The sequence below is a fragment of the Manis pentadactyla genome, chromosome 6, assembly GCF_030020395.1.
Source record: "Manis pentadactyla isolate mManPen7 chromosome 6, mManPen7.hap1, whole genome shotgun sequence".
In the NCBI taxonomy this organism is placed as follows: Eukaryota; Metazoa; Chordata; class Mammalia; order Pholidota; family Manidae; genus Manis; species Manis pentadactyla.
In genome coordinates this window covers 79,081,005-79,093,385 of record NC_080024.1, presented here as the reverse complement: position 1 = coordinate 79,093,385, position 12,381 = coordinate 79,081,005, and the positions used below count along the sequence as shown (strand labels likewise).

The following is a 12,381-nucleotide window of genomic DNA, read 5'->3' as shown; positions in this document are numbered from 1 at the left end:
GTTGAAGAGGCCGTTATTTCCCCATTGTATGTCCATGGCTCCTTTATTGTATATTAATTGACCATATATGCTTAGGTTTATATCTGGGCTCTCTAGTCTGTTCCATTGGTCTATGGGTCTGTTCTTGTGCCAGTACCAAATTGTCTTGATTTCTGTGGCTTTGTAGTAGAGCTTGAAGTCAGGGAGTGTTATCAACCCCCACTTTATTCTTCCTTCTCAGGATTGCTTTGGCTACTCATGGTCTTTTGTGGTTCCATATGAATTTTAGAACTATTTGCTCTTGTTTGTTGAAGAATGCTGTTGGTATTTTGATAGGGATTGCATTGAATCTGTAGGTTGCTTTAGGCAGCATGGCCATTTTTTCAATATTAATTCTTCTTACCCATGAGCATGGGATGTGTTTCCATTTATTGGTATCTTCTTTAATTACTCTCATGAGTGTCTTGTAGTTTTCAGAGTACAGGTCTTTCACTTCCTTGCTTAGGTTTATTCCTAGGGATTTTATTCTTTTTGAGGCAATTGTGAATGGCAATGTTGTCCTGATTTCTCTTTCTGCTAAGTTCATTGTTAGTGTATGGGAATGCAACAGATTTCTGTGTATTAATTTTGTATCCTGCAACTTTGCTGAATTCAGATATTAGATCTAATAGTTTTGGAGTGGATTCTTTAGGGTTTTCTACATACAATATTATGTCATCTGCAAATAGTGACAGTTTAACTTCCTCCTTGCCAATCTGGATGCCTTTTATTGCTTTGTGTTGTCTGATTGCCATGTCTAGGACCTCCAGAACTTTGTTGAATAAAAATGGGGAGAGTGGGAATCCTTGTCTTGTTCCCGATCTCAGAGGAAAAGCTTTCAGTTTCTAAATGTTAAGTATGATGTTTGCTGTGAGTTTTTCATATGTGGCCTTTATTGTGTTGAGGTACTTGCCCTCTACACCCATTTTGTTGAGAGTTTTTATCATGAATGGATGTTGAATTTTGTCAAATGCTTTTTCAGCATCTATGGAGATTATCATGTGTTTTTTTTTAATAAAAAATGGCATTTAATAAATCTATACAGTGAATAGCATGTCTTTATTCTATTTACAGTACAATTGTTATAAATATAATACATTTTTGAAAAGCTTATTCTTAATTCACTTGAGTAGATTTATATTTTAAACAGATCAACTCAATTGTTAAAGTTCCATAATAAATAATATAATTCAAATGACAAAATCTCATATTGTAAAATAGTGCACTCTGCAGAGATGAATGAGGAAAAAAAGTCAAACTCCTTTTGAAACCACATTCAAAGAATCAGAAAAAAATGTTGTTTTACAAAGTTATGTATAAGCCATAGGAACCACAAGATACTGAAGTATGAAGACTCTATAACCAAAGATCAAACCTGGTATTAGAGAATTGTATGAAGCAAAACAGGAAAATTTGTATTTAACACTCTAGAGAAACTTCACAGTAAAGCTGGAATTTATTAACAGGAGCATTGCCAACAAGGCCTTTCCTTCCTCAAAATCATCTCCTGATATTCATATATCATCGATAAGTTGTAACAGCAGACTCAGACATTGGTTTTTAAGATGGGGCTTCATAAGGTGCAAGGATATGTTGAAATTCTGTATTATGAGCACACAAATTATTACCAGGGTTTAAAGAAATACAAAAAAAGAATGTAAGTATTCTCAGTCCAACATGCTCTGTCCTCAACAAACTGACAAGTCCAAGGACTGTGCATTGATCTGACACCAGTATCTGCAACAAGGCAGGCCTTTCAAACACTGCTGCAAGGCCCACTCCGTGAACAAGCTGGCTCCTGGGCACTCCAACAATTCTACAAGATGTCACACGTCATTGATGATGATCAGGACAGGCATGGAGTTCTGCTGACTTGTTTCAAACACTGAAAATTGGTCCGATAACTTGGCAAACACCCTTGGTGTTCCAAGGTTATGAACACCTGTGTGGACAAAGCACGCTTTCAGCTGCAAACTGTGAATCTCCTGGCTTTTAAGCTGAAGTTTATACTGGGTTTGTCCAAGCCACGTAAACGATCCATGGATTTCCAATGCTTCTGGACTTGTTGTTTTATGCTGAAGATCCACGATCACATCAACACTGGCCTTGGAGCAGTTGGAAAGTAAAAGGGTCACTGGTACTAAACAAAGGCTTTTCTGATGAAATGGATGGTTAAATGATTCTGGATAGTGAAAATTCGTTTTAATGAGATTAGAAAGCTGCTCTACTGATGGCCTTGAAGAAACTGTAGTGTTTTCTGACTTGAAAAATTTTAACCGTTCCATTTCTGGCAGCTCCTGTTTCTGAGGACATGAAAAGGCTTCTTTTCCTATGGTGCGAAGGGTAACGTGATGCTGGCCTTCCAAAATAAGCTGCTTACTGTCCTCTACGACGTAAGCCTTCCACAGGATGACAATGCTCAAATCCACCTCATTGCACTTCTGAATCCATCTCACAGCTTCCCCTACTGACTGCTTTTCTGTATGCACACACGGCTGGGCTGGTGGCTTCTTACATTCAGAAGACAAACTTCGATAAAAGAAGTCTGCACAAGGGCTTGCTGAACTTACTATCTGCTCGTTTCCCAAGGTGACATCTGCAAAGGTGTGTTTTTCTGAGGACTGCGCAGCAACTTCTTTTTCCTTACATCGTGTTGCCTTGAAGCAAAACTTTCCTTTCTCCCTACTGGCAAGTTTGGCATCTTTGTTTTCAGAGAGATTTACAGATTTCTGTAACTTCCAGTGTTTGCTACTACTTGATACTTGGACTATATGGAATTCCTTAACACCTGCTTCACTAGTATTGGTATTCTCCACATCCACAAAGACAAGCATACTGCCTCCTCTGCCCTCCTCATCTTCAAAAGAATTACTTCTGCAGACACTGGCTCGTACATTCAAAGATCGGCTGGTACAAACAACTGCAGTGTGTCTTAATATTCTGTGACGTATCTTAGGCTGCTTTTTAAGACTTTCATAGTAAAACAAAAAGTTAATTTCATGGACCCCTTCTTCGTCTGGGCCGTGTAACCACATTGGTAGCTGAACTGAAGCTCCAGGCATAAGAATGGCGTCAGGAAGGGGGACAGGAGCCACCTCGGGCGGACTCCCTGTGCCAATGCCAAAGTCAACAGAGGAAGCTGAGGAGAGGAGGGCTGCACACACACAGGTGGAATCTGTCACCACAGTCTTATAGGCACTGCAGTTTTCAGAGGCTGAGGGACTGAGCGGTGTTAGAACAGCTGTGTTACCACCAAAAGTAAAGAATTCTGGACGTTTAGAAACAACCTTCAATTCGGTAAGAGGGCATTTGCTGACATTGACAAATTCCACATATGCTTTTCGGATTTCTCCACAGAGGAGCCCTCCAAGAGTGGCATTTCCTCAGTGATTATGGGATCTAAACGTCGATCAGGACCATATTTAATAGATGTTTTCTCTTCTTTTGTGTTGTTAAGTCGAGGACCTTGAATTTCTAAGTCCTGTCTCCCTCGGACTGACATACTCAAGGAATGTTTTCCTGTGTGACAACCAGGAAGAGCACCAATGCCATCTACTGCCATGGAGCCCTGAATAGTGCCAAGATTATAAACCACTCCCAGAATATGCAGCTCCCCTATGTGATGGGGAAAGAGCTTTAGTCTTGCCACTTTAGATTCTTCACTATTAATTAAGAACTCTGAAATAACTTCAGTTCCAATCATTTCAGGTTCACCTGTTACTGGTTCTTTAACTTCTTCATTCTCCTTTCCACTGAAATCTTGAGGTTGAAATTTCCATAGCAATGACAAGTCAGTCAACAAAAGCGGAACCTTCAACGGGTTTCTAAAGGCCACCTCCACTGTCACTGGTTCTTCTACAACTGCAAGTGGAAATCTTGAGTTATCTGAGTAACTGTTCAAGCAATACTGGGTGGGGTGGAAATTGGGTGGAATTACTCCTCTGTTAACCACAGCAACAACTTGTTCCTCGAGCTCTCGCCACTGCTGAGAGGATTCAGCGTCATATTCCTGATCGAGACTTACATGAGTAGCTGCTTGTTTTTCACCATCTGCTGGCCGTCTGTCATGGCCAAAGAACACCCGCGTTGCTGAGCTGTCAATGTGCGGTAAAGGGAGGTGTGGCAAAGGCCCCTCTGGTGACAGCTGACTTACATTCTTGTAAACATAAAGATATTCTCTGAGGAAGGCCCCTTGCTGGGCAGCAGACTGTTTACTTTCATTGATTAAAATATGCCTAAAAGCAGAGACAGCATTGTCCATCTGCCGAAGAGTGTAAGACTGGCGCCCAATGGTGAAGTTAATGTGATCCTCTGCAAGAGACCAGCCTTTTCCTTTATAGACTTGCATGGCTTGACAATAGCAGCGTAAAGCATGCTTTTTCTGTCCTGCTTTACTAAACCGATGGCCTGCCAGTATCATATGAAATGCGTATTTTCTAACCATGGGGCTCTTCATGTTTATAAAGCAATGTGCTGCCTGTTCCAGAAGAAGTGCACTTCGAAGGTCAGAATCCTCGCTGGTCAACCGAATCAGGAGCGCTGCAGCCTCCGAGTACTTGCTTTGGCTTTTTAAGATTTCAGCACTCAGCAACACACACCTTTCAGCCAGGATCATATTCTTGCAGATATCCCGGTAAGTCTGGACTGCTGTATCCATGTAATGTGCAGGGTATGGCCTAGGTGCTCCCGGCTGAAGAAAAGCTGACACTGCTGCCATTTCCAAGGCACCAGCTGCATAAAGCATTGCTTGGTCGTTCAGAAAATCCTTCTTTGCAGTGTGATAGCAACTGTAGGCCAAATCATAATGCTGCACCAGGAAACATAAGTCAGCCATCTTCCGAGTCTGAAGTTCCGGCGCCTCTGGGGGGTACAGCAATCCAGATGTATTTTTCAGCTCATTAATGCTCTTTTCTGGTACTTTACTGCCACTAAACCATTTTTTAGTTGCAGAAAATAGAGATCGACTCAAACCTTTCCTTGATATTAGCTGGTCATTTAATTGCCGAATTGTTTTCTCTATATGTGGCAAAAGGCCCCGAAATGTGAACTCTTGTATAAACTGTCGAATTCTATCATGATCAGTAAGGGTTAAACATGCACCATGAATAATTCCAGTATTTGCTTTCTTTGTCTCATATAATGATGAAGCAGATTTTACATGATCTGGGCCATCGGTGCTGTTAGAAAGGTCACTGGATGGGTCCAACTGAAGTGGGTGAGCTCTAAAGTTATTTGGTAAGCCATCTTTGACTTCGTTATCTAATCCATCCAAAGAAAGCAAGCTATTATCAGAATTCTTATTTGAAGTTACTGTACAAGGGCCATCTTCATATGATTCCTGGTTTTGAATACTATTTTTCTGGAGATACTGACTCCAAGGATCTGGTATCTGTTCATCTGATGCTCGATTAGATGCTCGAGAATTAATTTTAAGTAAATAGCAACCCTGAGTTCCATATTTCTGTTTCATTTCTTCATAAATTGATTCAGCTCTCTGTTCATCTCCTGCACTTAAATCATGTAAAAGTACATAATACTTTAGAGTATTTGGTATAAACCACTTGGGGTAGGAATAGTCACTATTGTGCTGAATTCGATGCTGTTCTTGTGACAACTTTGAAAATTGTTCCACAGGTTCAGCTTCACAAGACGATGCTACCAACATACATGCTAAGTAGTGGTTCAGAAATTCATGGTCTGATGCTGGCATCGACTGAAGAAAGGTCTCTCTATAGGACTCAAACCATGGAGTAGTAGCTGTATATAATGAGGATTCTTTCAATTCCATCAGTGTGTCTTTCCAATTACTGTACCAAGGAACACTAGCTTTAATGGACCGATCACTGATGTTGAGGTCATAATCTCCTGCGGTAATCACATTAGCTACTAATCCTTCTGCAGGCTGACTGCCAGAAACGACATCATTCAAAAGCTTCCAAATGGCTCCAGGCTGAGGTGCTTGGGTGACAATATTGCTTACTGCGATCTTCAAATTTTTAATTATGTGAAGCTGATTATTGGGATCTCTCATATGAACCTCGGAGGTGAGGCGGCAGAAGGGCCTCAGCAGCTCCGCGAAGCTCAGGTGGTTGAGGCGCGTGAGCCGCTCCGCCTCGTCGCTGCACAGCGCGGCCACGCAGGGCACGAAGGCGTCCGGGATGAGTTCCTGCACGGACTGCACGCACTGAGCCATGGCCGCGGCAGAGGCAGGGCGGCGCCCACCCCGCGGCCGCAGAGGCCGCAGCCGCCGCCCGCCGGCCTGGCCCGGCCGGGCGGGGTCCGCACTAAAGCCCTGGGACCAACGGAAGGCACGGCCGCCGCCGCCTCGGCTCCTGGGGACCCCGCCGCCGGCCCCGCCGCGTCACGGCCTCCTCAGCGCTCGCCCCGGCGATCTCGCATTCCACCCAGAGGAGGACCCGCCGACAACCGCCAGGGAGGCCTCCCGACGGCCAAACCGCGGTCACCACCCGGCCGGGACCGCCATGTTGGGGCCGAACCTATCATGTGTTTTTTGTCCTTCTTTTTGTTGATATGGTGGATGATGTTGATGGATTTTTGAATGTTGTACCATACTTGCATCCCTGGAATAAATCCTACTTGTTCATGATGGATGATCTTTCTGATGTATTTTTGAATTTAGTTTGGTAATATTTTGTGGAGTACTTTTGCATCTATGTTCATCAGGGATAGTGGTCTGTAATTTTCTTTTCTTGTGGTGTCTTTGCTTGTTTTTGGTATTAGAGTGATACTGGCCTTGTAGAATGAGTTTGAGAGTATTCTCTCTTCTGCTTTTTGGAAAACCTTAAGGAGGATGGGTATTAGGTCTTCACTAAATGTTTGATAAAATTCAGCAGTGAAACCATCTGGTCCAGGACTTTTGTACTTAAGTAGTTTTTTGATAACCAATTCAATTTTGTTGCTGGTAATTGGTCTATTCATATTTTCTGTTCTTTCCTCGGTCAGCCTTGGAGGGTTATATTTTTCTAGGAAGTTGTCCATTTTTTCTAGGTTATCCAGTTTGTTACCATATCATTTTTCATAGTATTCTCTCATAATTCTTTGTATTTCTGTGCTATCCACAGTGATTTTTCCTTCCTCATTTCTGATTCTGTTTGTGTGTGTAGGCTCTCTTTTTTCCTTGATAAATATGGCTAGGGGTTTATCTGTTCTGTTTTATTTTCTTGAAGAACCAGCTCCTGCTTTCATTGATTATTTCTATTGTTTTATTCTTCTCGATTTTATTTATTTTTGCTCTAATCTTTATTATGTCCCTCCTTCTACAGACTTTGGGTCTCATTTGTTCTTCTTTTTCTAGTTTTGTTAATTGTGAGTTTAGACTCTTCATGTGGGATTATTCTTCTTTTCTGAGGTGTGTCTGTATTGCAGTATACTTCCCTCTTAGCACAGCCTTTGCTGCGTCCCACAGATTTTTGCGATGTTGAATTATTGTTGTCATTTGTCTCTCCATATTGCTTGACCTGTTTTTATTTGGCCATTGATCCATTGATTATTTAGGAGCGTGATATGAAGCGTCTATGTGTTTGTGGGCTTATTCATTTTCTTTGTGTAATTTATTTCTAGTTTCATACCTTTGTGGTCTGAGAAGCTGGTTGGTATAATGTCTGTCTGTTTGAATTTACTGAGGCTCTTTTTGTGGCCTAGTATATGACCTATTCTTGAAAATGTCCCATGGGCACTTGAGAAGAATGTGTACCCTGTTGCTTTTGGATGGAGTGTTCTGTAGATGTCCATTAGATCCATCCATTCTAACATGTTGTTCGGTGTCTCTGTCTCCTTACTTATTTTCTGTCTGGTTGATCTGTCCTTTGGAGTCAGTGGTATGTTGAAGTCTCCTAAAATGAATGCATTTCATTCTTTTTCCCCCTTTAATTCTGTTAGTGTTTGTTTCACATATGTAGGTGTTCCTGTGTTAAGTGCATAGATACTTTTAATAGTTATATCCTCTTGTTGGACTGACTCCTTCATCATTATGTAATGTCTTTCTTTGTCTCTTGTTACTTTCTTTGTTTGGAAATCTATTTTGTCTGATACAAGTACTGCAACTCCTGCTTTTATTGTCCTTATTAACTGCATGAAATATCTTTTTCCATTCCTTTACTTTCAGTTTGTGTGTGTCTTTGTTGATGTCTCCAGATGGTTTAAATGGCTGATGTTGTGTTACAGATGTGGTGTGGTTAAACAGGAAAGAGATTGGCATGAGTTTCTAGTCATTATTCTTTGGAATACAAAATACACTGTTACCACAAACTGCTGACACACAGGAACTTAAAGCACTCTAAGATAGAGTTGGGTACCTTTTGCACTAATCCCTAAATTTTGATAAGGCCAGTGTCTAAAGTAACAGTAGTCAGATCTACAGGGTTTAGTAAGTATCTGCATCCTTACTCAAAGCTTCATATTCACCAAAGGTAGAACAGAGCTCTATGACTTAAAAGACATTAAAATTTTAAGTCTTGTATCCTCTTAAAGGTGTTGTTTTCTGTAGATTTCAGAGCAAGAATTTTCTATTTTGTTGCATAATTAGCAGTTTCTCAACAGTCTCTGCTTGCCCTTCTAATCAATCTTTTCTGTTCTCTTTATCCTTCCTCTTTGAGAAGAAGGAGAAAAAATTAAATCATAAACCCACTTTACTTTCTAGGAATTTATTAAGTCCTGCTATAAATCTAATCACTGGTTAACTGGCCAAATATAACAAGAATGTTAACAATAAAAAATTGATTTCTGTATAATTTGTTTGTGCACTAAAAAAATCATCACTCTAAGGTTTACTCAACATCATAGGCACAATCAAAGAATGTTCTATCAGAGTGTAACACACTTGTAGGGCTGTGTAACTCCAAGAGGAGCTAAAGCAAAAGCCTTGGGGAAATTCCAAGCTTGCCCTGTTTTTAATTTAAATTACCATGTACTAGTATTACCCACAGTTTAAGTAGAACTAGTCCAAAATGTGTGGACTACTAAGCTTATCTACAAATAAGGATGTCCATTAACCAAGCAAATTGGAAAGAACAGATCTGTCAGTGCTTTTGTACTGACAGCAATCAATGCTAACATGGTTTTTTCTTTTGTAGATAATTATTTTTTATTGAAGGGTAGTTGACACACAGTATTACATTAGTTGCAGGTGTACAACACAGTGATTCAAGATTTATATACATGATAATTCTAGGTACCAGCTATCACCATACCAAGTTGTTACAATATTTTGACTATATTCCTTATGCTATACATTACATCCTGGTTACTTATTAATTTTACAATTGGAAGTGTGCACTTTTTTTTTTGGTGAGGGCATCTCTCATATTTATTGATCAAACGGTTGTTAACAACAATAAAATTCTGTATAGGGGAGTCAATGCTCAATGCACAATCATTAATCCACCCCAAGCCTAATTTTCGTCAGTCTCCCATCTTCTGAAGCATAACGAACAAGTTCTCACATGGAGAACAAATTCTTACACAGTGAACAAGTTACATGGTGAACAGTACAAGGGCAGTCATCACAGAAACTTTCGGTTTTGCTCATAAATTATGAACTATAAACAGTCAGTTCAAATATGAATACTCATTTGATTTTTATACTTGATTTATATGTGGATACCACATTTCACTCTTTGTTATTATTGTTTTTAATAAAATGCTGAAGTGGTAGGTAGATACAAGATAAAGGTAGAAAACATAGTTTAGTGTTGTAATAGAGCAGACGCAGATGATCAGGTGTGTGCCTGTAGACTAAGTGTTAATCCAAGCTAGGCAAGGGCAATAAAACATCCACGTATGCAGAAGATTTCTCTCAGAAGAGGGGGGGTGAGGTTCTAAGCCTCACCTCTGTTGATCCCCAATTTCTCACCTGATGGCCCCCCTGCGACTGTGCCTGTCTTAGGTTGTTCCTCCCTTGAGAAATCTTACCTGTCTCTGGCTAACCAGTCATCTTCCGGGGCCATACAGGGAAATGTAAAGTTGGTAAGTGAGAGAGAAGCCTTATTGTTTGAAAAGGTTAGCTTTTTCCTTCTTTGCATATTTATGTCCTGTGGCTTCTATGCCCAGCATTTGTCTTGAGGTATCTTTACCACTTGGAAGAATTATGATACTTGGTAAATTCGATATGAGGCACAAATTCTATTTAGGGCTTGTAATTAGGTAGGAAGAAGAAAAGCTATAGAAGTAGCAGGTGAAAGAAAACATGGGAAGATTGATTATTTCTTTGACATATCTTCTTGTAGAGTAACTTCAGCATGTATAGGTTTTAAGCTACTACTTAAATTGCGCACACACATTTACATAATAGGAGTATAGTTACATAACCAAAGCATACCTGTAATTACCAGCCATCTCCAGTGAAACCAAGAAAACCAGTTAGGCACCTTAGGCATTTGTGAAAACTTATCTATGATATGGTGGATATTGTCCAACTGAACTTGACAGTCTGAGAGAAATCAGAAAAATTAAAACAACCCACTCCTGGGGAATGTTCACATCCCTTATGTTCTTTTAACAGTAAATAGTCTGTAGTTGTAAGACTTTGGAGTGCTACAATTTGCACTTCTCCTAATTCTTGGATGAGTTCCAACAGTATAGATCCAATCAAATTTGTTGTTTTACTGTATGCACAGGCCAGCTTAGATATCTCCTTCCTCATTCCCATGGCAAGTCCAGGAACTGGTGGGATGAGTGCATCTACAGCTGTAGCAGTGCGTGGATCTTTGTTGGGGTTTTTTGATGATCATCTTCTGGCATGAGTCTTCCAGAGAGTGCTGATGTTGGAAGTTCTTTTTCATATCGTATCTTAGTTCATTTTTGGGGTAGCCCAATTAGGCTTTGATCCTCTGTATAAACACAAACAGACCCTTTGCCTACACTTTTATATGCAATTTATACCATTGTGTAGAACACATTGGAGGTCAACACACAGGAACTGCTTTTTTTGTTGTTATCATTAATCTACACTTACATGATGAATATTATGTTTACTAGGCTCTCCCCTATAACAGGGACCCCCTATAAGCCCCTTTACGGTCACTGGCCATAAGCATAGCAAAATGTTGTAGAACCACTACATGTTTTCTCTGTGTTGCACAGCCCTCCCCTTTCTCCCACCCCCCATGAATGCTAATCTTAATACCCCCTTCTTATTCCCCCCCCTTATCCCTCTCTACTCACCCAACCTCCCCAGTCCCTTTCCCTTTGGTACCTGTTAGTCCATTCTTGAGTTCTGTGGTTCTGCTGCTGTTTTATTCCTTCAGTTTTTCCTTTGTTCTTATAATCCACAGATGAGTGAAATCATTTGGTATTTCTCTTTCTCCACTTGGCTTGTTTCGCTGAGCGTAATACCTTCCAGCTCCATCCATGTTACTGCAAATGGTAGGATTTGCCCTTTTCTTATGGCCAAGTACTATTCCATTGTGTATATGTACCACCTCTTCTTTATCCATTCATCTATCGATGGACATTTAGGTTGCTTCCAATTCTTGGCTATTGTAAATAGTGTTGCGATAAACAGGGGTGCACTGATCTTTCTCATGCTTGATTGCTGCATTCTTAGGGTAAATTCCTAGGAGTGCAATTCCTGGGTCAAATGGTAGGTCTGTTTTGAGCATTTTGATGTACCTCCATACTGCTCTCCACAATGGTTGAACTAACTTACATTCCCACCAGCAGTGTAGGAGGGTTCCCCTTTCTCCATAGCCTCGCCAACACTTGTTCTCTGTCTTTTGGATGGCAGCCATCCTTACTGGTGTGAGGTGATACCTCATTGTAGTTTTAATTTGCATTTCTCTGATAATTAGCGATGTGGAGCATCTTTTCATGTGTCTGTCGGCCATCTGTATTTCTTTTTTGGAGAACTGTCTGTTCATTTCCTCTGCACATTTTTTTATTGGGTTATTTGTTTTTTGTTTTTTGAGGCATGTGAGCTCTTTATATATTCTGGACATCAAGCCTTTATCGGATCTGTCATTTTCAAATACATTCTCCCATACTGTAGGGTTCCTTTTTGTTCTATTGATGGCGTCTTCTGCTGTTCAGAAGCTTTTCAGCTTAATATAGTCCCTCTTGATCATTTTTGCTGTGGTTTTCCTTGCCCAGGGAGATATGTTCAAGAAGAGGTCACTCATGTTTATGTCTAAGAGGTTTCTGAATATGTTTTCTTCCAAGAGTTTAATGGTTTCATGACTTACATTCAGGTCTTTATCCGTTTTGTATTTACTTTTGTATATGGGGTTAGACAATGGTCCAGTTTCATTCTCCTACATGTAGCTGTCCAGTTTGGCCAGCACAATCTGTTGAAGAGACTGTCATTTCCCCATTGTATGTCCATGGCTCCTTTATCAAATATTAATTGAT

General features: G+C 40.4%; 1 pseudogene; it reads right to left on the bottom strand.

The window, feature by feature from the left end:
* Positions 1-1,302: 1,302 nt before the first annotated feature.
* LOC130684119 (trafficking protein particle complex subunit 8-like) lies at positions 1,303-6,510 on the bottom strand (annotated as a pseudogene).
* Between the last annotated feature and the right edge of the window lie 5,871 nt (positions 6,511-12,381).